This window comes from Artemia sp. Qi Xiang Cuo, chromosome 8 (genome assembly GCF_049724085.1).
Source record: "Artemia sp. Qi Xiang Cuo chromosome 8, ASM4972408v1, whole genome shotgun sequence".
Lineage (NCBI taxonomy): Eukaryota > Metazoa > Arthropoda > Branchiopoda > Anostraca > Artemiidae > Artemia > Artemia sp. Qi Xiang Cuo.
In genome coordinates, this window is record NC_142801.1 from 58,900,047 (window position 1) to 58,916,226 (window position 16,180).

Genomic DNA, 16,180 nt, shown 5'->3' on the forward strand with positions numbered 1-16,180 from the left:
TCCCAAATTGGTACAAAGTACCCCCCCCCCCACTTTCCTTGAATTTCAGAAATTTTTCGCCTAAAGCCACATTTTTGCTCTATTTTTGACCCCCCCACCAGAAAAATAACCTGATTGTCCCTCCACTAAAAACATGTTCGGTATATGTACCTTTAATGTGACGGAGATTACTAAACATGAACCAGGAACTAGTTCTAATTACAAATTATGGAATGTTAAAATTATTGTAATTGTTAATATTTATTAGCAGAGAGATATTAAATATTTTCAATTAGTCGCTAAATTATTAGGCACTGTGATATATCTATTAAATTAAATTAAACCCTTTTTCTAGAAGAATTGAGAAATTAAGGAGCTAATAGTCAATTGAGAACTAAAAAAAAAAACGCTTAGGTCTAATATCTTTTACATCGGTGGTAACGAAAGAGGAAGAAAGGTTACAAAACGAGTGTATAATACAAGGAAATGAAGCGAAAGTTCAAACTCGGAAATAAACGAGTTCAGACATTTGACTGTAATGCATTTAGATCAGTTAAGTAGTTTTAATCCTCATTTTTAAGTTTTGATTAGTTACTTACCTTTTATGCTCAGTTGCTTTGAGTAAGGGGGACAGGGGAGTATATATGGCCCCCGATTTGTTTGCCCCACTATATTTAAAAATAACATTTTGGGGGGGGGGGGATTTTAATTGAAATATGCCTTTTTCGGTATTTTTATTGAAAAAAAAACGGAATTGAACGACAGATTTGCCTCCTCCCCCTTCTAAATTTTAAAAGTACATTTTTATAGTCTCAAATTTTTTAATTGACACCACTGTTTATATTCATTTATTATATTATTAAAAGTATATAATTCCCTATTTTAATTTCCCTTTATCTGTTGATGCAGGCAGTTTAACTCGTAATTAAGTATAGTTAAAAAGTAGGCTATAATTATTATTTATTAGTCTATTGTTGCGATGATGGATAAACAAGCGGTCAATAATATAGTCACAGTGTTCTGGTTATGGAAGTGACAAACTTTCTTCTCTTATTTTCAACTGGTTGAATTTTTTTTTCGCAACCAAAAAATCTACTCATTGGTACTATATTCCAACCTTTTACTTTTTATTTTTTCTTTCTCTTTTCTTTCGTTTAACCATCGTTTTATCATATTATACTTGTTCTACTTCCTTTATGCTAAGATTCCAGGTAAGTTCATGAATAGTCAGGGAAATTAAAGGTCCACACTAACACTTTCCACACTAATATTTATTAAATTTAAATGTATATATGGTTACAATATTAACTAATAATTAAAACCATTTAAATGGTTTTACCACTAATAGGACGGATTGCATCTCTCCTCTTACATATTTTTCGGCACTTGTGCATTTTACCCACTCTTTTATATGTGTCAAATGAGACGCAACAGTTACCGGGACAGATGCGGGAGATACCCGATCAATTTAAAACAGTTTGTTAGAGTCGAGTTGTGTAAAACGGGTGAAACGCGGAAGAGATTTTTATGTGAAGTTCCCGACCGAAGTGCAAAAACTTTACTAGAACAAATTAAGCTACACATAGAGCCTGGGACAACAATAATATCAGATTGTTGGAAGGGGTACAAAAGTAGTGACTTGGAAAAAGCAGGTTTTATTCATAAAACCGTAAATGACAAGAACAATTTTGTCGACCCAATAATGGGCGCAAATACACAAAAATTAGAGCGAATGTGGGGCTCAGCCAAATGGCAAAATAAACGGCACCGAGGTACTCACCGCCAACATTTATCAACTTACTTAGCCGAGCAAATGTGGCGTGCGAAAGTGAAGTGTGAAGATAGAGATAATTTTACAGCGATTCTCGAAGACATAATAGCGTTCTGGGCGCATATTTGTAACATGTAAATATTGTAATTTTGTTAATAAACCATTATAATCAACTATCTGTCTTTTTTATCTGTTTTTTTGCCTCCCCCCCCCCTCTAATGTGCAAACATATAGCCCAAATTTGTTTCTAAACTATTCTATATTCATCCTATTTTATTTCATTAGCATTAACCAAATTATTGGTATTGGTAAAGCATAGTATATATTAAATATGTAACCTAACCTAGGTACCTCCCCCCCCCTTAAACTGCAAAAAAATAACAGTTTAAGTATCGTAACGTAATGAAACCCATGCTTTGCATTGCATTACTCTATAGCGGTCTTGAATTAACCCGTCAAAAACGGGTTTTTCGTGACTGGTTTCTTTGTAAAGGCTCATATAGTGCACCAGTACCATATATATATATATATATATATATATATATATATATATATATATATATATATATATATATATATATATATATATATATATATATATATATATATATATGGCTTATCGTAGTAAGTTCAAATTTCCAGGGCACGAGGAGGGGGAGGCTCAATTGACCAAAAGGCAATATCTACATACTACTGCTACTACTGTTACTAATGCAACTGCTAATACTACTACAACTATTATGGCCTCTATTACTACTACTAAAGTCAAGGGTATTAAGGTGAAAATTTCAGCAGATATTGAGGGGAAAGTTGAACTAAATCAAAACAGACTCCGTGCTTGCAGGATATCAAAACAATAAACGAAAATGCAATATTTGCACGTTACTGCAACTACTACTTCTTTACTGCAACTAAGGCTAAGGGTATTATAAGACTAAAGGTTTAATATAGTTTTTTTTTTTTACTTTTCTTTGAAAAACTTCTTCTGTGGAAAAAGTTTTTTTTTAATTTAATTAACAATAAAAAATTACACTTTAGACAGATGTGATTATAATCAAAACTAAAATACGAGGAAACTAAAATAAAGACATATCAAATTCCTTTGCGTTTACAATACAGTTTATTCAACAATTTTAATCAAACTTACAAATGACAATTGAAAATAACATATGCTAAACACTGAATTTAATCGTCAGCATAAAACTTCCAGAACAAACGAAGTAAACAGATCAGACCCTAAAGTTTTCTGTTGAAACCTTTGGGTTGAAACCAATTGCACAGGGTTTGAAACACTTTTTGCTTATCTTGTTTTAATGTAGATTCCGACTCTTCAGCATTTATGCATGGTGACTGACCTTCGCTGAAGGTCATTTTTCTCTTTCAGAGGTTCCAAGCGTCTCATCAGATACTGTCAGTGTCATATTCATCCGAGACTCAGAGTTTCCCAGTGCCTTCTCTGATGGGTTTCTTCTCCCTTTTGCTAAATTTTTCAACAATTCCTGACTTGAGTCACAAATTTCATGTTTGCAAAAATCCATCAGACATGCCATTGTAATGCCATTGTCTATTCCGTCATACCATTCATTTTTTTTCCCACCTCCTCTCCTCTTGGTGACTTTCAAATTTTCTTTAAAAATGTCTCATAATTTATTTAATGTCACCTACTCTTTTCTTAATAAAAAACTTCTTCAAAAATTTCAAAATATTAAATTTTATAAAATTGAGCATTCCAAAATATGTCAGGTTATAAAAATAGAGGTATACTACATTTCAATTTTCATATACCTTTTAGGTTCATCCGATATCTCAGGCTGCCCTTCCCCCTTGGGGCACCCCTTCCATCATGACCTTAAATTACACTTTTCAAATCTTTTTTCATCAACATCTATTTCCCCCGATATATAATTTACTTTTACCCACCATCCCCCAAAATAACAATACCATTCATTGGTTAACTCGATAACTTTTGGATAACTCGAATGTAATACCATTCATTGGTTAACTCGATAACTTTTTCGCTACCTTGGGTAATTAAGTAATCGAGTAATGCTCCTGCTTTATGAACATGACGCCAATGACGATTATAAAGTATCCTCTTATGAATCACATCAATTATTTGGTGCAGTTTAACACTGTCATGAGTGAGTCGGGCCAATTCATTCATTACTTCAAGTGTTGGGCCGCTTTTATCTTTGCAGGTTGCTTTCCTCGTTAATATTTCCACGGAGCTATAGCCCAGGAATTTATTTTTCAAACTTCGTTTTATCTTTCTAAAGTTCATGTTTGCTAGTTAACTGTGTAAAATTACTTTCACAACTGAGGTGATTTAGGTTTTACGCATCATTTTAAGTGGTACCTGATATGATGACGTCATGATGAGGTGATGACGTCATGCTCCCTTTTCACATGGCACAAAAGGGATATTCAACACAATGTTATTCCTTTTCAATATGACGTCACAGAGGAAATCGTATGACGTCATGTAAAAATGGGGAATTTAATTGTGACAAGCACGAAGACGATGAAAAGGGATTCCCTTACAAAATCCTTTTAAGCTGGTATAGTCTAACTTTGAGTAATTATCGCAAATAATTAAATAAAAAATAAAACAGAAGACCAGGACTGCAAATTGTCAGGTAACCATGAACAAGCATGGTAAAATCAGTGTTACTAGGGTCAGCTCGAAGAACAGATGTAAATTCTGGGACCCACGGCCAGATCTATGGGGGGGGGCAAAAGGAGGCAAGCGCACCGGGCAACACGCCCAAGGGGCGGTAAAAGAAGCTAAAGAACACATTACAAAGAAAAATTGCCAGAAGAAGACCTAATTCAACGTTTGAAATCATTCAAATTACAATAAATTAACTTTAATAAATCCAAAATTATTATGACTTTTAGAAATGAATATATATGGGAAAATAGCCAATATTTGTGAAAGGACTCGGAAATTGTTTGGAATATCAGCTAAAATCGGGCATTTACGCATATTTTTTATTTTTTATTTATTTTTTTTGAGCAGATTATTTTTTCAGGGAGGGTTAATAATAATAAATCAAGTTTAATTTATATTTTGAATCAGAAGTACCCAGAAAGTAAAGAATATTTATGATTACGAGGGCTAGGCCCCGGCGCCCCCATTACGTACGTTCCACGCTGAAGCTAAAATACACGTATTTTGGCATTTAAACATAAATTTTTGTCCAAGCATCAGAAAGGCTTCCACCCCAACCCCAACAATTATATAACGTAATATACTGGAAGCATAATATAGCGTAACGAATTTTCAATTATGGAAGTTGCATTAGTGTCGAAAACTTGATTTTTAGGAAGTAACTCCATAATTCTTAATTTAATTTAATTTTTAATTAAGATCTGACCCACGGCCAGATCTATGGAGGGGAGGGGGCAAACGGGGACAAGGGCCCCGGGCAACACGCCCAAGGGGTGGTAAGATAAGCTAAAGCCCAAATTACAAAGAAAAATTCCCATAAGAAGACCTAATTCAACGTTTGAAATTATCCAAATATATATATATATATATATATATATATATATATATATATATATATATATATATATATATATATATATATATATATATATATATATATATATATATATATATATACATATATATATATATATATATATATATATATATATATATATAAAATATATATATATATATATATATATATATATATATATATATATATATATATATATATATATATATATATATATATATATATATATATATATATAGCATATCCTACAATATTTCTCAGGCGGTCCTAAAAATCAATTCTTAATGGGAGTCTACTAATTTCGAGATTTAGCTAGCGCTAGTTTAAGCCAAGAAAATTTTTTTGACGGATTTTTTTTATTGTCTTCAGTGAATTAGAAAATTCTCAAAAATAAATCTGATTGGCTCAAATTAGAGTTAGCTAAACGTTAGTGTTAGTAAGTTCTCATTGTGAATGGATCTTAATTGTTATTAACAATTTTCTTTAGCTCGTCAGAACAGAAATTTTGGTTGACCAAAGAGTGTTTAAAAGATTCAAAGAAACTCATTAAATCGGCAGAAAGTTCGAAATTCGAGCCTTTATATGTAAAGAAAGATTTAAACGGCATTTCAAATTTAAGAACAAATTTAAACATCGAAGATAACGTGATCCAGCTGAAGATAACGTGATCCAGCTTCAAAGCTGTCCAGCTAATCGTGCAAATGTGAAGTCCGTGGCATCAAGTGATAAAATCGAAACATGGTCAGCTCCAAGTCATCATTCATACGTTAGGAATTCTTTTGAGGATGACTTTAACCCCACTGCTATTATTTTGCCATCTTGCAGTGGCTCAGAGCCTATATCAATTGAAAGGCCAGAGTCTACATTAAAATAACATAAGCAAGAAAGGTACTCTAAACCCTCTGCAATTAGATATAAAGTCTTATCAAAGGTTTCAATGGCAAACTGGGTAAGGTCTTATCAACAACATACTGATTATGCTTTCATTTTGCCATCGTGCAGTGTTTCAGAGCCTATATCAGTTGAAAGGTCAGAGTCTACATTAAACAAGATAAGCAAAAAATGTTTCAAACCCTGTGCAATTGGTTTCAATCCAAAGGCTTCAATAGAAAACTTGTTACGGTCTGGTCTGTTTACTTCTTACTAAAGTGGTTAGAATTCGAATCGAGAAAATAATTTTCGTTTGGTCTGGAAGTCTTATGCTGATGATTAATTTCAGTGTTTAGTATATGTTATTTTCAGTTGTCATTTGCAAGTTTGATTAAAATTGTTAAATAAACAGTATTGTAAACGTAAGGAGTTGAAAGGAGGCTTTATTTTAGTTTCCTTGTATTTTAGTTTTGATTATAATCTCATCTGTCTAAAGAGTAATTTTGTATTGTTCATTAATTCTAAAAAACGTTTTCCACAGAAGAAGTTTTTCAAAGAAAAGTAAAAAACTCCATTAAACCCTTAGTTTTATAGTACCCTTAGCCTTAGTTGCAGTAGGAAAATAGTAGCTGTGGTAGTAGTAGTAAAAGGAGAAGTAGTAGTAGTAGTAGTAGTAACGTGCAAACATTGCCTGTTCGTTTATTGTTTGGATATCCTGCAAGCACGGAGTCTGTTTTGATTTAGTTCAACTTTCCCCTCAATATCTCCTGAAATTTTCACCTTCATACCCTTAACTTTAATAGTAGTAGAGGCCATATTAGTTGTAGTATTAGTATTGTTTTAGCAATTTTCTGTTAGCTCGTCAGAACAGAAATGTTTGTTGATCAAAGAGTGTTCAAAGATTCAAAGAAACGCATTAATTCCGCAGAAAGTTTGAAATTCGAGCCTTCATATACAAAGAAAGATTTAAACGGCATTTCAAATTTCAGAACATGCATAACGGTGCAACAGAAAACCGCACAACAGAAAAGTAATCCCCATATTTTCTTAAATGAAAGAGTTTTCATGTTTACTGATTTCATTTTTTTAAGGTTCATTTAGACGAGGTTTCATGCGCTCACGTAACCTCGTCTAAATGAACCATAAAAAAATGAAATAAAGCTATGTCGACTTTACATATCTCCCCCGATTGGTCCCTAAAAAACCAGTCCGGTTGAAAACGTGGAGTTTTCGTACTGCTCACTTTTTTTGCAATGTGTAGGAACCAGTGGGGAATCCCCGCTCGTTTGGAAAGGTGCCAAGGAAAGGCATACAAATAGCATGTAGTTTCAAAACGTGTTTAATCACGTTTCTGGAATGAATTATCTGTACTGGTGACGAAGACCACACTACCTTTCCATCATAAACAATAAGTAGAACAACAGGGAAAATTTTATAAGACAGTGGAATGCAATTTTAAATGAATATTTCGACCCTATATCTAAGGGCCGTCCTCAGCAAAACAACGAAAAAGAAACAATATAAAAGAAACTCACATTATTTTGATGCTAGGACTATTTTGAAAATTAAAAAACCTTTTTTCAGTTTTAACGATCGAATTTTAATGTGAGTTAAAAAAAAAATCTCAAATGGTTTGTTAAATCAGAAATAATTTTTAAAAAACACATAAGTTGAAAAAAAATCCAAAATAGTTCTTGCATTACCAAAGTTATTCTTACAAAGTACAAAACTACTTTACACAAATCCGAAATAGTTCTAACAGATTAAAAAAACATTTGCTACATAATACAAAACACTTGCTTCAAAATATGAAAATTCTAACAACATCCCAAATAGTTCTAATTGAATACAAAAGTTCAAACGTATTCTAAAAATAATTTTTACTGAACATAAATAATTCTTACAAAATACAAGAAGTTCTAAAAAATCCAAAATAGTTCTTACAAAACAAAAATTATTCTTACAAAATATAAAAAATATTTTAAAAAAACCCAAAATAGTTCTAGCAGAATAAAAAATAGTTACTACAAAATATAAAATGCTTTTCAAAAATAGCAAAAATTCTAAAAACATCGAAAACAGTTCTTACAGAATACAAAAAGTTCAGAAAAATCCGGAAATAGTTCTTACAAAATATAAAAATAATTTAGACAAATCCAAAATAGTTCTAACAGAATAAAAAATAGTTCTTGCAAAATACAAAATACTTATTACAAAACCAAAAGATTTCTAACAATATTAAAAATAGTTCTTACAGAATATAAAAGTTCAAATCAAATCCAAAGCAGTTCTTACAAAACAGAAATAATTCTTAAAAAATACAAAAAGTTTTAAGAAATCCAAAATAGTTCTTACAAAACAAAAATTATTCGTAATAAATACAAAAATACTTTACACAAATCAACAATAGTTCTAACAGAATATAAAATACTTGGTGCAAAATACCAAATACTTGCTTCAAGACACTAAATTTCTAACTACATCCCAAATAGTTATTATAGCATACAAAAAATTCAAACTTATTCCAAAAATAATTCTTACAAAGTAGAAACAATTCTTGCAAAATACAAAAAGCTGTAAGAAAATCGAAAATAGTTCTTAAAAAACAAAAACTATTTATAAAAATAGAAAAAATCATTTACACGAATCCAAAATAGTTTTATCAGAATTAAAAAAAGCTTCTACAAAATATGAAATACTTGTCACAAAACACAAAAATTCTTACACCATCAAAAACAGTTCTTACAGGATACAAAAAGTTCAAACTAAATCCAAAAATAGTTCTTAAAAAACAAAAATCATTCTTACGAAATACAAAAATATTTTAGACAAATCCAAAATAGTACTAACAGAATAAAAAATAATTGTTGCAAAACTTGAAATACTTGTTACAAAACAAAAATATTTCTTAAAACATCAAAAATAGTTCTTACAGAATATAAAAAGTTCAAACAAAATCAAAATTGTTCTTATGAAACATAAATAATTCTTAAAAAATATAAAAAGTTCTAAGAAATCCAAAATAGTTCTTACAAAACAAAAATTATTCGTAGTAAATACAAAAACACTTTACACAAATCCACAATAGTTCTAACAGAATAAAAAAATACTTGGTGCAAAATACCAAATACTTGCTTCAAGACACTAAATTTCTAACAACATCCCAAATAGTTATTATAGCATACAAAAAAATTCAAACATATTCCAAAAATAATTCTTACAAAGCATAAACAATTCTTGCAAAATACAAAAAGTTGTAAGACAATCAAAAATAGTTCTTAAACAACAAAAACTATTCTTAAAAATAGAAAAAATCCTTTACACAAATCCAAAATAGTTCTAACAGAGTTAAGAATATCTTCTGCAAAATATGAAATACGTGTCACAAAGCACGGAAATTCTAACAACACCGAAAGTAGTTATTACAGGATAAAAAAAGTTCAAACAAAATCAGAAAATAGTTATTAAAAAACAAAAATTATTCTTACGAAATACAAAAATATTTTAGACAAATCCAAAATAGTACTAACAGAATAAAAAATAGTTGTTGCAAAATTCGAAATACTTGTTACAAAACAAAAAGATTTCTAACCACATCAAAAATAGTTCTTACAGAATATAAAAAGTTCAAACAAAATCTAAATTGTTCTTACGAAACAGAAATAATTCTTAAAAATATAAAAAGTTGTAAGAAAACCAAATTATTTTTTACAAAACAATAAATTGTTCTAAAAAAATAAAAAATAGTTAACACAAATCCAAAATAGTTCTAACATAATAAAAATACTTGGAGCAAAGTACAAAATACTTGCTTAAAAACATTAAATTTCTAACAACATCCCCAATAGTTCCTATAGCATACAAAAATTTAAAGATATTCCAAAAATAATTCTTAAAATACAGAAACAGTTCTTGCAAAATACGAAAAAGTTGTAAGAAAAACCAAAATAGTTCTTAAACAACTAAAATTATTAAAATTTCTAACACAATAAAAATAGCTACTGCAAAATATGAAACACTTGTCACAAAACGCGAAAATTATAACGACATCGAAAATAATTCTTACAGAATACAAAATTCAAAACTGGTTTTTAAAAAACAACAATTATTCTTAAAAAATACAAAAACACTTTACACAAATCCTAAATAGCTTTAAGAGAATAAAAGTTTTTGGCGGTAAAATACAAAATACTTGTTAAAAAATACAAAAAATTCTAACCACAAGCAAAGTATTTCTCACATAAAACAGAAAGTTCAAAATAAATCAAATATAGTTCTAATAGAATAAAAAAAATAGCTACTGCAAAATACAAAATACTAGTTGCTGAAAAACAAAATATTTTTTTTTGTGACACAACACCAAAATTCTAACAACATTAATATAGTTCTTACTGAATAAAAAATACTTGGTGCGAAATACCAAATACTTGCTTCAAGACACTAAATTTCTAACAACATCCCAAATAGTTTTTATATTATACAAAAATTCAAACTTATTCCAAAAATAATTCTTAAAAAGCAGAAACAATTCTTGCAAAATACAAAAAGTTGTAAGAAAGTCGAAAATAGTTCTTAAACAACAAAAACTATTCTTGAAAATAGAAAAAATCCTTTACACAAATCAAAAATGGTTATAATATAATTAAAAATACCTTCGGAAAAATATGAAATACTTGTTAAAAAGTAAGAAAATTATAACAAAACCGAAATTAGCTCTTAAAGAATACAAAAAGTTCAAACAAAATCAAAAAATAGTTCTTAAAAAACAAAAATTATTCTTACAAAATACAAATTTTTTTAGACAAACCCAAAATAGTACTAACAGAATAAAAAATAGTTGTTGCAAAATTCAAAATACTTGTTACAAAACAAAATGATTTATAACAACATCAAAAATAGTTCTTACAGAATATAAAACGTTCAAATGAAATCTAAATTGTTCTTACGAAACAGAAATAATTCTTAAACAATATAAAAATTTCTAAGAAATCCAAAATAGTTCTTACAAAACAAAAATTATTCGTAGTAAATACAAAAAATGCTTTACACAAATCCACAATAGTTCTAACAGAATAAAAAATACTTGGTACAAAATACCAAATACTTGCTCCAAGATACTAAATTTCTAACAACGTCCCAGAACAGGGTGTCTCAAAAAAATGTACTCATACTTAGAATAACGAGAAATCCTTTATTTATTAACATACAGTGAAATGAAATAGCTTCGAATATAGAAGACAAATGTGATTAAGGAATTATGTTCGCAAATGTTCGAATTGATGGCCATTATTGTCCAGACAACGCGGATAAAGCGCACCAAGGGATTCGCAAACATCACGAAACAGGTCATTAGGAATATTGCGACATTTGTCTTTCAATTTCCATTTTCAAAGCTTCATTTGTTCTTGGTTTGGTGCGATAAACTTCGTCTTTGAGATATCCTCACAGAAAGAAGTCCAAGGGCGTGAGGTCCACCATCTTGCTGAAAGTAAATTTCACCGTCATCACCAGACATCTCCGGAATTTGTGGACCAACAAACTCTTGAAGCAAGTTAAGGTAGCTCTCATCAGTAACCGCTCCATTAATAAAAAATGGCCCTATGATGCCCAGTGCAGATATCCCACACCACACTGTTACTCCTGGCACGTTGAAATGGTGTTTAAGTGTTACATGATGATTTAAAGGAGCCCAGTACGTGCAATTATGGCGATTAATGGTGCCATTTAATTTAAAGGTTGCCTCATCGCTCCAAACAATTTTGTGTGGAAACCCTGTACATTTTGCCAGGTACCATTCACAGAATTCAACTCGCCGGTCAGGATCGTCTTCGCTTAGGGCAAAAATTGGTGTTGGAATGTAACATTTCCAGTGCAGACGCTTGAACAGTGTACATAATCATATTAATGAATCACATATTAATGAACATGATTCCTAATCATATTTGTCTTCTATATTTGAAGCTATTCAATTTTGCTGTATATTCATAAACAAAGTATTTCTCGTTATTCTAAGTGTGAGTACATTTTTTTTAGACACCCTGTAGTTATTATAGCATACAAAAATTCAAACATGTTCCAAAATTAATTCTTACAAAGCAGAAACAATTCTTGCGAAATACAAAAAGTTGTAAGAAAATCGAAAATAGTTCTTAAACAGCAAAGACTATTCATCAAAATAGAAAAAATCCTTTACATAAATCCAAAATAGTTCTAATAGAATTAAGAATAGCTTCTGCAAAATATGAAATACTTGTCACAAAGCACAAAAATTCAAACAACACCGACAGTAGTTCTTACAGAATACAAAAGGTTCTAACAAAATCCGAAAATAGTTCTTAAAAAACAAAAATTATTCTTACGAAATACAACAATATTTTAGACAAATCCAAAATAGTGCTAACAGAATAAAAAATAGTTGTTGCAAAATTCGAAATACTTGTTGCAAAAAAAAAAGAGTTCTAACAACATCAAAAATAGTTCTTACAGAATATAAAAAGTTCAAACAAAATCTAAATTGTTCTTACGAAACCGAAATAATTCTTAAAAAATTAAAAAATTTCTTAGAAATCCACAATATTTCTTACAAAACAATAAATTATTCTTAAAAAATACAAAAATACTTACCACAAATCCAAAATAGTTCTAACAGAGTAAAAAATACTTGTCGCTTAAAATATTCAAATCAAGAAAATATAAAATGAAAGATGAAAAGATATTGAAATAGATCAAATATTTTACTAAAAGGAAGGAATGATGTTATAACTTAACAGTCATCTAAAATGCAAAGAGGGGGTTGCCCTCTTTTTAGAAGGTAATCTCTGTATGTTTTAAAAGTTTTAATTTTACAGGGGGAATTATATAAAACCATTTCAAAATGACCCCCCAACTATAATAAACTAGGTACTGTCAATGACCAGCCATAGATTGCTACGAGGACAGCTGCATAATAAATTCTGGAACTGATGTAAATTGGAACTGGTTTGGTGGAATCGGAACGGTGGTATCAGGGAGCAGAAGTGGCGCAACCGAAACTAAGGGAACCATACTCACTGAGACCGGGAGAGGGACTAGAACCGGGGTCGGTGCCAGCAGATTCAGAACTGTACTCACTTTAAGTGGAACCAAACGCGGGGAAGTGGATTCGGGTATTGTTTTATTACAAAAAATATCTTAAATACCGTGGGGAGTGTAACATGATTGGTTGTAAAAACACAAAGCAATGGACTTAACAGCAAATAACATGGGAATTCCTATACATGCAAGCAAATAACAATACAATTCCTATACAATAAAGAAAATAACTTGTTAATTACTATACATGCAAGCAAATAACAACGGAATTCCTATACACGCAAGCAAATAACCTGGGAATTCCTATACACGCAAGCAAATAACATAGGAATTCCTATACATGCAAGCAAATAACATTGGAATTCCTATACATGCAAATAAATAAGATTTTAATTAATATACATTCAATCAAATAACAATTTAATTCCTATTCATTCAGGCAAATAACATGGGAATTCCTATACACGCAAGCAAATAACATGGGAATTCCTATACATGCAAGCAAATAACATGGGAATTCCTATACACGCAAGCAAATAACATGGGAATTCCTATACATGCAAGCAAATAACATGGGAATATCTATACCTGCAAGCAAATAACATGGGAATTCCTATACATGCAAGCAAATAACGTAACCATTTCTTTTATTCAAATCCCAACCGCAAATCAAGTTATCGTATATTGAACAACCTCTGATTGGCTCATAAAAAATGCCCACGTCAAACAATACATTCATTGTGCAATTCTTATCAAAAACAAAAAAGCTTTATACCCCTTTTTTCCAATGAGAGTTAGCTTTAGCAACGACACGCTCCTAACAAACTATTCTTGACTAAAGGCAATTGTCCAAAAAATCAATCACACTAGGACCGGTAGTGCGTACTCGTTCCTCTTTGAAAGATGTATTGACCTCTAGATTAGAATTACCTACCAGAAAAACCGGAAGGTCATTGTAATAGGCAAATGACCCTGGTAACCCAATTACTTGAAAACCTCCAAACATATCTATGCCTCAGGTGTAGGTTTGCGTTTAGGTTTTCAAGTGCATATGGCCTTACTACTAGTGCTAAGATACTGAAACTTTATCCCGGATCTTACCGCGTAATTTGGGGATCATCCGTAAAATTAAATATATGTTTCCAAGTACTTAACTTAGGCCTCTCTATTTTTCGTTAATTCATCCCTATACTTTGCATTGTTCTTCTGTTTACTTGGGTACATTTTCTTCAATCGTTAACCCTGTGCGAATTATCCAAAACAAGTCTATTAGAGAATTATCAGGAAAATCAGAATGAGAATATGTTCGAGAAATTTATAGGGATCTTAGGATATTGCCGGCGGCGGGTCTTCACCATTTTTATATATTATTGTTTATGTAAAGGTACAATGTAAACCAGCTACCGGAGTGTTTTAACGGTTGGTTTTATAGCCGATGGAATATAGATAACCAAAATACTAGGGGTAAAAATGATGATTATACTCCACCAATTGTGTCTGCGAGGTCCACGTTTTCTTTTATTATAAAGGGTATAAATTTATGGAATAATTTGGATAGTGATATGAAGAAGATAGAAAATTTTAGTGATTTTAAAGGAAATTGAAAGAAAAATTATTAAGTAAGTATGAATTCTAGTTTTGTTGGTTTTGGAGGAAATTTGATTTGATTTAAATTAAATTATAATTGTTTGTTGGCTTCTGAGTGTGACCCAACAGCATGGATATGGTATATAGTCGCTTCCCCTGTAGCATTATTATTATTTTATATTTATTTTTTTCTTTCTTTTCTTTTCTTTCTTTTTTCTTTCTTTCTTATTATAGTGAATTTAAAAGATATTATATGTATATGTCTTTTTTTTATATGATTTACCTCACGTCAACCGTTTGGTTTTGGGTAAATAATATTGATTTTTGTATGTAAAGTTTTGTTAATGTTAAATAAATATATCAATATTAGTAGCAGCAGTAAAACCTAGATTAGACGTGTGTAAAATCAACAAGTTATTTGAAAATGTCTTTTCCATTCAGCTAAAGCTTGACTGGTAAGACCAATCCCGGGATTTATTTATCTTTTAATTTCCAGTTTACTCGTTTCTGCAGGTTTTTTCCTATAATTAACGAGTGCTCCGATCTTTATTTTTCACTGGACTATAGGGGGGCATTAAATATGTGCTTCTATTCTGTTCATCTACCAACCAATGACGGGCCATCATTAAAACAAAATTGATCATGGAAGATTGAAATGAACTTAAATGAGAATTGTACTGTTATAGGAAGAAAAGCAATTATGATTTATAAAAAAAAAAAAAACATAAAAAACTGACAAAGGAAAACGGATAGCATGTCCAGTATAAAAGCTTTTCGCATTGATATGAAAGACTTGTACACAACGAAAGCGCGACTTGATCGCAGTGTGAACAAAACGCATCGCATCACTGCACCATTGGAGAAGATACTATAACCGGATATCTATTTTATTATACCAGAGTTCCACATATTTAGGTCATAATTTATATGCTTTTCTGGTCTTCGACAAAGGCAGGCAACCGTTCTCTAGTAAACCTGCTGACTCCCTTGCAAATATGGACATATAGGTAAAGACTTACCATAAATCGACACATGTCTTTTCTCACACTCAACGTCATGCTGCTAAAAGCTTTGAGTTGCTGAGTGAATTCCAGCAATATCTCGATATCTTCCTCCGTTCGATCGCTGGGATCTTTTTCCAAGCATAGCTGAATAGTATCCCGTACTGCAATAGTCTGCAAATAAAGTTAATTCATAAACACAGATGCATATAAGGCACATACAGATGTTTTTATAAGGGACCCACTCCCTCTAAACCTAAAAAATGGGATAATAATAAGAAAATTGCTGGGAAATATGGCACTCTTGTTTCTTGTCAAAAACGACATAAAATTCTATAAAATTTAACCTAAAAACTTGAATGCATACTTCTTCA

General features: G+C 30.7%; 1 protein-coding gene across 1 annotated transcript in view; it reads right to left on the reverse strand.

Moving 5' to 3' along the window:
- The window catches only part of neur (E3 ubiquitin-protein ligase neur), a 262,144-nt gene extending 246,196 nt beyond the window's left edge, over window positions 1-15,948 (reverse strand). Inside the window, exon 1 of the mRNA XM_089093634.1 lies at window positions 15,825-15,948. The gene's annotated coding sequence lies outside the window, so the exon portion shown is untranslated. The remainder of the gene's footprint in view (window positions 1-15,824) is intronic.
- Between the last annotated feature and the right edge of the window lie 232 nt (window positions 15,949-16,180).